Raw genomic sequence first — 13,050 nt, 5'->3', positions numbered from 1 at the left:
GGAACCGCATAATGTTTAAGAGATTGGTTGGGTGATTGGAAATTGTATAATACCTCTAAATATCTTTCATAGGAATCTAACCAACTTTTGAATCTTGGAATTTTCCCAGCACCATTTATTGAAGAGACTGTCTTTCTTCCAATGGATAGTCTTTCCTCCTTTATCGAATATTAGTTGCCCATAAAGTTCAGGGTCCACTTCTGGATTCTCTATTCTGTTCCACTGATCTATGTGTCTGTTTTTGTGCCAGTACCACACTGTCTTGATGACCACAGCTTTGTAGTACAACCTGAAATCTGGCATTGTGATGCCCCCAGACATGGTTTTCTTTTTTAAAATTCCCCTGGCTATTCGGGGTCTTTTCTGATTCCACACAAATCTTAAAATAATTTGTTCTAACTCTCTGAAGAAAGTCCATGGTATTTTGATAGGGATTGCATTAAACGTGTATATTGCCCTGGGTAACATTGACATTTTCACAATATTAATTCTGCCAATCCATGAGCATGGAATATTTTTCCATCTCTTTGTGTCTTCCTCAATTTCTTTCAGAAGTGTTCTATAGTTTTGAGGGTATAGATCCTTTACATCTTTGGTTAGGTCTATTCCTAGGTATCTTATGCTTTTGGGTGCAATTGTAAATGGGATTGACTCCTTAATTTCTCTTTCTTCAGTCTCATTGTTAGTGTATAGAAATGCCACTGACTTCTGGGCATTGATTTTGTATCCTGCCACGCTACCGAATTGCTGTATGAGTTCTAGCAATCTTGGGGTGGAGACTTTTGGGTTTTCTATGTAGAGTATCATGTCATCGGCGAAGAGGGAGAGTTTGACTTAATCTTTGCCAATTTGAATGCCTTTAATGTCTTTTTGTTGTCTGATTGCTGAGGCTAGGACTTCCAGTACTATGTTGAACAGCAGTGGTGAGAGTGGACATCCCTGTCTTGTTCCTGATCTTAGGGGAAAGGCTCCCAGTGCTTCCCCATTGAGAATGATATTTGCTGTGGGCTTTTCATAGATGGCTTTTAAGATGTCGAGGAATGTTCCCTCTATCCCTACACTCTGAAGAGTTTTGATCAGGAATGGATGCTGTATTTCGTCAAATGCTTTCTCTGCATCCAATGAGAGGATCATATGGTTCTTGGTTTTTCTCTTGCTGATATGATGAATCACATTGATTGTTTTACGGGTGTTGAACCAGCCTTGTGTCCCAGGGATAAATCCTACTTGGTCATGGTGAATAATTTTTTTAATGTACTGTTGGATCCTATTGGCCAGTATCTTGTTGAGAATTTTTGCATCCATGTTCATCAGGGATATTGGTCTGTAATTCTCCTTTTTGGTGGGGTCTTTGTCTGGCTTTGGAATTAAGGTGATGCTGGCTTCATAGAACGAATTTGGAAGTACTCCATCTCTTTCTATTTTTCCAAACAGCTTTAGGAGAATAGGTATGGTTTCTTCTTTAAACGTTTGATAAAATTCCCCTGGGAAGCCATCTGGCCCTGGACTCTTGTGTCTTGGGAGGTTTTTGATGACTGCTTCAATTTCCTCCCTGGTGATTGGCCTGTTCAAGTTTTCTATTTCTTCCTGTTCCAGTTTTGGTAGTTTGTGGCTTTCCAGGAATGCGTCCATTTCTTCTAGAAATACGCCTAATTTATTGGCGTATAGCTGTTCATAATATGTTTTTAAAATCGTTTGTATTTCCTTGGTGTTGGTAGTGATCTCTCCTTTCTCATTCATGATTTTATTAATTTGAGTCTTCTCTCTCTTCTTTTTAATAAGGCTGGCTAATGGTTTATCTATCTTATTAATTCTTTCAAAGAACCAACTCCTGGTTCTGTTGATCTGTTCCACAGTTCTTCTGGTCTCGATTTCGTTGAGTTCTGCTCGAATCTTTATTAACTCCCTTCTTCTCTTGGGTGTAGGATCTATTTGCTGTTTTTTCTCTCGCTCCTTTATGTGTAAGGTTAGCTTTTGTATTTGAGTTCTTTCCAGTTTTTGAATGGATGCTTGTATTGCGATGTATTTCCCCCTTAGGACTGCTTTTGCTGCATCCCAAAGATTTTGAACGGTTGTATCTTCATTCTCATTAGTTTCCATGAATCTTTTTCATTCTTCCTTAATTTCCTGGTTGACCCTTTTATCTTTTAGCAGGATGGTCCTTAACCTCCACGTGTTTGAGGTCCTTCCAAACTTCTTGTTGTGATTTAGTTCTAATTTCAAGGCATTATGGTCTGAGAATATGCAGGGGACAATCCCAATCTTTTGGTATCGGTTCAGACCCGATTTGTGACCCAATATGTGGTCTATTCTGGAGAAAGTTCCATGTGCGCTTGAGAAGAATGTGTATTCAGTTGAGTTTGGATGTAAAGTTCTGTAGATATCTGTGAAATCCATCTGATCCAGTGTATCATTTAAAGCTCTCGTTTCTTTGGAGATGTTGTGCTTAGAAGACCTATCGAGTATAGAAAGAGCTAGATTGAAGTCACCAAGTATAAGTGTATTATTATCTAAGTATTTCTTCACTTTGGTTAATAATTGATTGATATATTTGGCAGCTCCCACATTCGGAGCATATATATTGAGGATTGTTAAGTCCTCTTGTTGAATAGATCCTTGAAGTATGATATAGTGTCCCTCTTCATCTCTCACTACAGTCTTTGGGGTAAATTTTAGTTTATCTGATATAAGGATGGCTACCCCTGCTTTCTTTTGAGGACCATTCGAATGGTAAATGGTTCTCCAACCTTTTATTTTCAGGCTGTAGGTGTCCTTCTGTCTAAAATGAGTCTCCTGTAGACAGCAAATAGATGGGCCCTGCTTTTTTATCCAGTCTGAAACCCTGCGCCTTTTGATGGGGTCATTAAGTAAGTCACATTCAGAGTTACTATTGAGAGATATGAGTTTAGTGTCATCATGATATCTATTCAGTCTTTGTTTTTGTGGACTGTTCCACTGAACTTCTTCTTAAAGGGGAATTTTAAGAGTCCCCCTTAAAATTTCTTGCAGAGCTGGTTTGGAGGTCACATATTCTTTTAGTTGCTGCCTGTCTTGGAAGCTCTTTATCTCTCCTTCCATTTTGAATGAGAGCCTTGCTGGATAAAGTATTCTTGGTTGCATGTTCTTCTCATTTAGGACCCTGACTATATCCTACCAGCCCTTTCTGGCCTGCCAGGTCTCTGTGGAGAGGTCTGCTGTTACCCTAATACTCCTCCCCATAAAAGTCAGGGATTTCTTGTCTCTTGCTGCTTTAAGGATCTTCTCCTTATCTTTGGAATTTGCAAGCTTCACAATTAAATGTCGAGGTGTTGAACAGTTTTTATTGATTTTAGGGGGGGATCTTTCTATTTCCTGGATCTGAATGCCTGTTTCCCTTCCCAGATTAGGAAAGTTTTCAGCTAGAATTTGTTCAAATACATATTCTGGCCCTCTGTCCCTTTCGGCGCCCTCGGGAACCCCAATTAAACGTAGGTTTTTCTTCCTCAGGTTGTCGTTTATTTCCCTTAATCTATCTTCATGGTCTTTTAATTGTTTGTCTCTTTTTTCCTCAGTTTCCCTCTTTGCTATCAACTTGTCTTCTATGTCACTCACTCGTTCTTCCACCTCGTTAACCCTCGTCGTTAGGACTTCTAGTTTGGATTGCATCTCATTCAATTGATTTTTAATTTCTGCCTGATTAGCTCTAAATTCTGCAGTCATGAAGTCTTTTGAGTCCTTTATACTTTTTTCTAGAGCCACCAGTAGCTGTATAATAGTGCTTCTGAATTGGCTTTCTGACATTAATTGTAATCCAGATTTTGTAACTCTGTGGGAGAGAGGACTGTTTCTGATTCTTTCTTTTGAGGTGAGGTTTTCCTTCTAGTCATTTTGCTCAGTGCAGAGTGGCCAAAAGCAAATTGTATTGGGAAAAAGAGAAAAAGAGAGGAGAGAAAGAAGGAAAGAAAAGAGAAAGAGAAAAAAAAGGGAAGAGAAAAAAAAACGAAAGAAAAAAAAAGGAAGAAAAAGAGAAAGAAAAAGAAAGGAGAAACAAAGGGGGGGTGGGGGAAGGAAACAAATCAAAAAGCAAAACAAAAAAAAAAAAAAAAGAATCACAGGGGAGTATCTTCTGATTCTGTGTTCTTTAAGTCCCTTGGCTTCTCCTGGAAGTTGTCCGTCTAGCTGGTGTTCTGGGGGAGGGGCCTGTTGTGCTGATTTTCAGGTGTTAGCAGTTGGGGGAGCTGCTGTGCCCCTGCCTGGTGCAGGGCTCAGTGGGGGTTGTTCACCCCGTGAGGCCGCAGGAGCAACAGCCCCAGTGGCGGGGCAGCTCTGGAAACCTGGATTCAGCTCCGGCAGGAACTCCGTCTGCAGGGCCTGGAGGCTCCGGGCGGGGCCGCTGATCTGCTCAGCTGGGGCAGGAGCGTCCTCGCTGTCCTGGGCCCTCCCGGTCTCTGCCTGTCCCGGGGGAGGCCGGATCCTGGGCTGTGTCCCGGCGCCCTGTGCTCCGGAGCCTGCGCTGTTGGATTCGCGCTCCCGGGCCGCAGCCCCCTCCGCGGAGCCGCCGCCCGAGCCCCTCCGAGGTGCTCCTGGAACCGCGCAGGCCCCTCTGCACGGAGCCTCTTCCTCTGCCCGAGCCCGGCCGAGCTGCTCCCGGGGCCGCGCAGCCCCCTCCGCGGAGCCGCCGCCCGAGCCCCTCCGAGCTGCTCCGGGTCCCGCGGTGCGCGCTGCAGCCCTTAGGGAGCTCGGCGCACTCTCCTGGGCGCGCAGTTGCTCTGTTACTGCCCCGGGGAACCCGAGGGCATCCCCGCCCTCCTGGGTCCTGCTCCAACTCCCCGCGAGCCCCTTTCCCCCGGGAAGGTCGGTGCAGCTCCTGCGTCTCCGGGACGGGGCTCTCCTGTCCTGGGGACACTCGCCCCGGCCTCAGCCCGGCTCCTCGCGGGGCCCCTCCCCCTTGGAGGCCTTTGTTTCTTTACTTCTTTTTCCCCGTCTTCCTACCTTGATAGAAGCGCGAAATCTTCTCACTGTAGCATTCCAGCTGGTCTCTCTTTAAATCTCAGGCCGAATTCATAGATTTTCAGGATAATTTGAAGGTTTTCTAGGTAGTTTGGTGGAGACAGGTGATTTGGAGACCCTGCTCTTCCGCCGTCTTGCTCCTCCCCCTCCGAGTTTATGCCTTTCATTTGCAGTTCAGATTTGATCCTAATAGACCAAAAGGAGAACTGACTGGCTATTTTCATGGCCTAGTTGATAAAGATTTCATAGACGGAAAATTAAATTTTAAGGTTTAAAATATTTCTTTAGTATACAGAGAATATGGAGGAAATTTTAAATATGAAGAAGCCTGCCAGTATACTAATACTTGCTTAAATATTTGACCTCTGTATATTTCTGTAAACTATTTGCATATGTGCATTATGAAAATTCCAAGCTGATCATACAAAACATTTTATTTAGGTGGCTTGGAAAAAGAAAAGAACATAAGACATATTCAGGGAAGGAAATGCACCAGAAAACAAACCTATAGCCTTTAACATGTCTCTACTTTGGTTCCTGCCTCATGAACTGGACAGGAGGTCTGAAAGCTTTTGAGTTCTCCAGGATGGTTGCACTGAGTCACGGGTTGATTTTTCTGTCACCTTGGCCACAGAAGCTCCATTCACTCTATAGGAAACAGGAGTGGGGACCCATGAAGTAACCCCTAGGAACAGGTCACTTCCCAGTTCAGTCAGAACTAACGGTGATTATAAAGGAAGGAAGGAAGGCAGGCAGGCAAGCAGGAAGGAAGGACTATTACTAGCGTTATAATACTAAATTATAATAATCACCAATTTCAGTTATTTAATTAATTTTAAGTAATAATAAAGATTTTGTGTTTCTTTAAATCAAATACAAGTTATTTTTCGGTGCAAATGACAACCAAAAGTACCCTCACAAAGGAGCAAACCATGGAAATATAAAGATAAATTGACATGCTGCTAACATTTCTATTTTCCTTTGTATTTTATGTCATAGCAAGGCAATCTACAGAACAATGAAAGTTTATTCATAGAAGTGAGATATGTAAATTCCTGAGCTAGCAGACTCCTGGCCCAATATTCAAAACGCCCCTTCCAAAAAGGCACAATGGTCTGTATTTTTCACCGGAAAAAAAAAAAAATCTGTGCAACCACATTCCATGGCAATGAACTCTTTATAAGCTTGATGAAGAAAAATGCTCTGTATATTTACTTTAATCTTTACCCCCTGCTATTTTCTGTTTCCAAACAAACAGAAGGACAAATGCAAACTGCCAACTCGCAGGATGTACAAACAAGTGTTATTGAATATTCAGAAGTATGGTGGTATTTCTAAAGTTCAACAACAGATCACTTAGAGTCTTTCTTTTGTTTTTAAATTGTCCTTATTCAGGCACCACAAGGCCACATAAGGAGGGTGAGGTCCCTGGAGTGGACTATATTTTCATCACCGTTGAAGATTTTATGGAATTGGAGAAAAGTGGTGCTCTCCTAGAAAGTGGGACTTATGAAGGTAAGCACAGCTGCACTGCTAAATGTATTCCTTGTTGCATCACGTTTTTCTCCTTTGATTGATATGCATTAGGACACCAGGTTACCAATATGCTACTGTTTTTATTTTGAGAGCTTAGGTCCTGTCAGAAACATATTTGCAAGTAAATAAATAAATAAATAAATGTACTTCTGGATTAATTCTACTCTTCAGATGCCAAGAGATATGTATAGATCCACTGAATATCCACTGAAGCATGCTTAGGATGGTGTCCTGAGGCTAAGCTGTGATCTTCCAAATAATTTATCCTCATCTCTGGGGAGCATCTCAAAGAGCACAGGACTTGAGTTCCAGTCCTCTCATTATCTCTGTATGGTTTTCTTCAGTTTCTTCACTTAACTGGCCTTTACTTGCTTCCCATGCAAAATGATGAAGTAGGAAAATATGATCTGGGCATGCTCTTCAAAGGTCTACTACAATAGCAAGTCTCCTTGTGTACCCGAGACAAATAGGAACAGCAAATGACACTAGAAGCTTGAATGTGGGAAGTATGTTTCAGTGGAAAGAACACTGTAACATGAGCCAGAATCTGTCTCAGCACCAAATCTGGCTTTTATTACTTACCCACTGTATAAATACTAAATAACCCAGTTAGTGTCCTTGAACCTCAGTAGAATTAGCTGCAAAAGAGAAATGGTAGCATTGAAAAATGCTGATAAATAAGATGTTGATATGATCACATTTATACATATAAGTGTTATCTACATGCATGCAGTTTATGTCTAATGAAATTATGTATCTGTGTATGCATAATGAAATTTTAAAATAATGTGACTAAAATAGGTAGAGAACATTACTTTTATTCCTATTTCACAGTTATTATATGTGTGATCTATATTTATATATATATATGTTATTAACTTTAAAGATGAATCTAGTTTTACTGTACTATAATTAATAGTGAGTTATATTAAAAACCAAACCTATAATATACACATTGCTGCTTAGTCTATAAAATAGCTCAGGTCTACTATCAGCAAATAAGTTGGTTTTGTTAGCAGTTTGACCCTCTTCTTCCTCTTTCATTTACTTGTGGATGCCCAATGGACTATAGTTATTTAAGAACATAATATTTTTGGGATCCCTGGGTGGCGCAGCGGTTTGGCGCCTGCCTTTGGCCCAGGGCGCGATCCTGGAGACCCGGGATCGAATCCCACGTCGGGCTCCCGGTGCATGGAGCCTGCTTCTCCCTCTGCCTGTGTCTCTGTGCCTCTCTCTCTCTCTGTGACTATCATAAATAAATAAAAATTTTAAAAAAAAGAACTTAATATTTTTGAGTTCTCGAAACTATTAAAATCTCTTCTTTTATTTTGCATTCCTGTGGCAATTTAGGCTAAGACATATGCCACATTTTATGGCTAAGACAATTAGTTGCTTATTGTCACATTTATAGGAGGTTAGCAACATGTTTTTATTTTAATACTTGTTCCTTTTTCTTTCTTTTGGTAATATTCCTACTGTGGAAGATTCTAAGCCATGTATCTGGGTGTTCAGTTTAGGAACACTAAACATTTACACATAAAGCTCACTAAATGTTTATTTGACCAATAGAGGAAAACACATTAGTGAAGTTTTACACTCCTTTGGGATCTTATTATGCCAGTTTTTTTTTCTTTTTCCTGTAAGTGATTCAGTCTGTACTCAGAGCTATTGACAGAGAGTGTATGATTTTTGCAGGCTGTTTTGCTCTTGTGTAAGGCACTAAAAGTAGATGTATTATTGTGTGTTAAAACATGACAAAATATCTTTTTGGTTTGGGACCTTTTGTAATCCCAGCCTTTTCCAAAATATATAATATAAATGCCTATTTCTAAGTATTTCTTTCTCCAAAAAAAGACTAAAAGAAACAAACCAAGCAATTAATTAACTAATTTAATACTACCATATAAATGATAACTTAAAGACTAAAGTCAAGGAACATGAAATGACTTGCTTGTTATTACTTAAAGTACAACATTAGCCAGTTTACTGTTAGCTCTATAAATTTTTGTGCAGTTGTAGTTAAAAGGAACAGGAACAGCCTTTTTGGAGTATGTCATTCAAGTAAAGCCAGTATTCACGGGCATTGGACTTACTTTTTCAGCCTTCTCACAACCCAAAATGATAATAATAATAAGTAAAGACTAGGTTTGCAAAACTGTGGTAGTCAAGGTTTAATTAATTTCCTTCAAGCTCATATCTTTAATTACAATGATTTTCTAACTCCTGTGTATATCCCCTATAAGTTTTTATCTGAAACAAATTGATACTTTGCCTGAAAAAATATAATGCCCCTCATTTAGTGGGAAGAAAAAGAATGCATGACTTTAAAAGTTTTATTTGTATTTCTTTCCACTGCTTCAAGAAGCAGAACCTATTTGCCTTTCTTGATTGGATGCATATTTTCAAACCCTCTGAGTTGTCTTACTTTAAATTGACTCATTTTGTAGGAGGCACACAAGAGTTTTGATCAAATTGACCACCATGGTCTCCTAAATTAGAACATATGTTTCTCTGAAATGTTATCATCAACATAGTGATAATCAATGGCTCTTGCCATTAGTGTTAGATTAGACATACAGATCTTTTGAAAGGACATGTTTTACTTGCCTCAGTTATATCCAGTGGTGTCTGAATGTCCCCCCTTCGTGCAAAAGTTTTTTTCAGAGACTACACTTTATTTCATAGACCAATGACTTGAAAATCATAACCTAACATCCTTCTCTACAAAAGTCAGTTTTGTATCTGAATTTCAAATCTAAAAAGTAAGACTTTCTGAGACATTCTTTCCTTGTATCTTCTATACTCCTGCTCTGAAGAAGAGTCTGACCCGTTCTTTCTCTCGGGAGAAATAGAAATCACCATAGTCCTCTCATTTTTATTTTACTTAAAATAGTTACTTAAGTAACTATTTTATTTCAAAACATTGTTATCAATCTCCAGCAAAGTTATAATAGATGTAAATCATTCTATGAATTGTTTTTATAAGCCCCAAATTTAATTCATGCACAAAAAACAGTATCTGAAATTTTGAGGCCTCCATTGATCATACTGCAGAGTATATAGATATGCTCAGTGCATTGACTAAAAATTATGAAGTAACAGTTCTAAAAAATACCTTGCTGCCCTTTGTTTAAAGAAAGCAATCATGTTGTAGAGGATTCACACCTTATGAAAGCTCTTCCTTGTTGAGGCCTTAGAAATTCTGGCCATTACAGAAAATCATTCATAACACTAGATTACAATCTAATATGGTGAAACAATCTGTCCTTCCTTATGTAATAATCAGCTCTCTTTGATCTGCTACAGGTTGTATTCGTTTGTAACAGCCAGATAAAATTAGGTAAAATATCTTGTCTGCATGGGACTGTTTCCATGAAAGCTGATTCTAAAGACCCTATAAATGTGAGTTTTAAAGGACCTGTGAAAACAAATTGGTATTATTAATTATAATAAAATGGAGAGTTTATCTTATATTGTCTTCAGTTTCTTTATATTAGCTATGCTGGCCTCCCTCTCAGTTTCTTTATATTAGCTATGCTGATACTCCCTTTCTGTTCTTTGAATAGGACAAACTTGTTCCTGTCCATCTGGGATCTTGAATTCATCATTTTATTTTCCAGGATTACTTGTCTTCCAAATAGCCACATATTCCACATTCTTACTTTAAGACATTCATTTAAAAGTCTTCAGGAAACTCTTACCTGACAATATTATCAAAATTTGCGCATGCCAGCATTCTCCAACCCCTTCCTCTGATTTGTCTTTCTTCATCATAGTTACTGTATAACTGAAATTATAGTTTGTGTCTACTTGTCTATTTGGTTATCCATATCCATATCCATATCTAACCACTTGAATGTAAGCTTCAAGAGGTCAGATTAATTTATTTGGATTGTTGCTAATTCTTAAAATTATAGTGGTCTCTGGCACCTAGAAAGCACTGAGTGAATATGAGTCGAATGAATGAATGGATGTTTGCCTAGATTCTTTCCTCAAACTCAACAATATAAACCATTTAATCTCCACATAGAAATTCAGCCTAGCTTGAGACCCTAGGACACATCCACTTCGTAATTCAAAATGTTCTAAGTCAGTAGTATGGAGCTGCAGCACCAATTTGACCTCAGAATCTTGTACTAGATTAACCTTGTCTCATAATTATAATAATTTCTTTCTTGTCTTAAATCTCATGATTAACCTTGTGAGTCCATGTTCTGAGTTCCTATATCTGTTTTTCTCTTAGTACCCTACAAACTATAACACTGTCTCCAGAATATAGTTCTTACCTTGTTATGGCCATTCTTCATAGTCTGGTTTTTTTCAATACAGTAATTCATGGTGTGTCAAGTTACTCAAAATCAAAACCTAGTAGACTTAGTCAACAAAACTGTGTCTCCCATTAAACCCCTCTCCACCCAAGTTCTATTGGTTGTACTTACCTAGATACTTCTTGGACTCATGGCAATTGTGTTCTCGTATAATCCCTCTTATTCATGTTCTGTTTATTTTTTTCCAAAAATATTACAAGGACTTTCTTGATTTCTGTACCTCTAGTACAGAATTCAGTGAAGAGTTGGAGAATAGAAGTAATGAGGCCAAACCTCATTGGTTTGGAAAAGAAAAATAGAAAGGAAAAAATAGAAAGGAAAAAGGAAAGATAGAAAGGTCCTAGGATATATTAGAAAATATGCAACTTCAGAAAGTTATTTTAAAACAAAGGAACTAGTACGTGTGTTCTCTCAATAAAGAAATGTAAAGAAATGTAAAGGCATTTTAATAAACGTGGACATGTGGTGTTTGGAATGTGTAGCATTTCGCTAACATTTTATTTATTTTTAATAAACTATAAAGGAGCATGAGTTTCTTTATTCTTTTATTCTTAGAGAATTAAAGGAAAGGAAATGGAAATAAAAATTTATTCCATTATTAATTATATGCCACTAATAGGATTTCTACTCTCACCTCAACTTTCTCTTTCATTTTATATAAGGATGACTTTAAATTTCCTTATGATATGTGAAAATTTAATTTCTTTCACTAAATAGTTAACAGACAAAATGATAAATCTGAAAAATTCACAATGGGAATTCTGATGATAACCCAAATACTGAACACAACATTGGGAGTTAATAAAAAGTTTTAAACAATGTATAGGAAGCTCAAACTGAAACGAACCTTATGATAATGGGGAAATAAAAGGAAATGACTTGATTTAAAATTTCCCAAAGAGTTTTCTTTCTCCTCACCCCCTACTTTCATTCCATACTTAAGAATGTTACAGCAGCAAGCACGCATTAGACTAGAGAAACCTGACCTTTGGCACTGTGACCTGATATTGAAGGGTGCTGTTTCTCAAGGGAACGTGTTCCCTTAGGAAACAAAGGAAAGATCTCCCCAAATCAGGTCCCTCAGGATTATTTCCAAGAGGATTAAATGCTTCCAATTTCTACCCCCATTCTCTGAATTCTCCATTAAACTTCCAGAGAAATTTCTACTGATGCAGCTATCTGGTTTCCCTGGAGATGAAACAAGTGTGAGTGTGACTTGGAGTGTAACTTGTTGCTACAGGGTGGTCCTATCATTTCTACCTTCAAGGATATCCAGGAACATTCATTTTCTTTCTTTTTGTTCAGATTTTATTTATTTGAGAAAGAGAGCGAGAACATAAGGATGAGCAAGAGTTGGGGCAGGAGGAAGAGTGAGAGAGAAAGAACAGCCAGCCTTCCCGCTGAACAGGGAGCCAGATACAGGGCTCAATCCCAGGATCCTGAGATCATGACCTGAGGCAGATGCTTAACCAACTCAGCCACCCAGGTGTCCCTTGGACCCCTCATTTTCAAATAGTATTTGCAAGTTTGGTGACTTTATTCTCCTCTATATTCCCCTGTCCCCCCTCAATTTAATAAGCCTCATTTACAGTAAAATGTAGCAGCAAAGTAGAAGAGGGACCATGGAATGATTTACATAAGAGAGAAGTGGGGACGGAGTCTCCTGGAGGCCAACACACTGACAGCCTGACAGTGATTGAAGACAGGGGAAAAGTACCAAAAATGTACAGAAGAAATTAAAAAAACAGAGTCTTCTAGGGTCATTTGTTATAGGGGAGGCACTCTTCAGTCTTCCAGAGGACAGCAGAGTATTGCACCCAGCAACAGCTATTGATTTTCCTAATAATGACCCGAGCTATCCAGAAAAGGTTAAGTCATATGCAGAAAAGTAATATTTGAGAAAGATTTCTTTCAAAGGTGATTAAAATTTTAAATTTTGAACTTCTGAAGGAAAAGGCTAGAATATTCACCTAAACAGAATACCACAGTCCCTGAAAATGCCAATGAGATGAAATATTTTAGTTATTCTCTGTCTAGAAACAAATTATAATATGTATTCAGATTAAAACTCAGATTAAATTGTCTCAATAATTAATTTATAAACAGTCTATAAATGCAAACACATGATGTTCTTATATGCCCAAAACATTCTAAGTGTATATGAATATACTTAAGAAAAATGACTAGATAGTTTCCA

General features: G+C 38.6%; 1 long non-coding RNA gene across 1 annotated transcript in view; it reads left to right on the top strand.

Moving 5' to 3' along the window:
* The window catches only part of LOC144286935 (uncharacterized), a 107,806-nt gene that overhangs the window by 23,384 nt on the left and 71,372 nt on the right, over window positions 1-13,050 (top strand). Inside the window, exon 2 of the long non-coding RNA XR_013354880.1 lies at window positions 6,385-6,504. This is a non-coding gene — a long non-coding RNA (uncharacterized LOC144286935). The remainder of the gene's footprint in view (window positions 1-6,384; window positions 6,505-13,050) is intronic.

Source organism: Canis aureus, chromosome 16 (assembly GCF_053574225.1).
Source record: "Canis aureus isolate CA01 chromosome 16, VMU_Caureus_v.1.0, whole genome shotgun sequence".
Classification (NCBI taxonomy): domain Eukaryota; kingdom Metazoa; phylum Chordata; class Mammalia; order Carnivora; family Canidae; genus Canis; species Canis aureus.
This window is presented reverse-complemented; position numbering and strand designations above follow the sequence as displayed.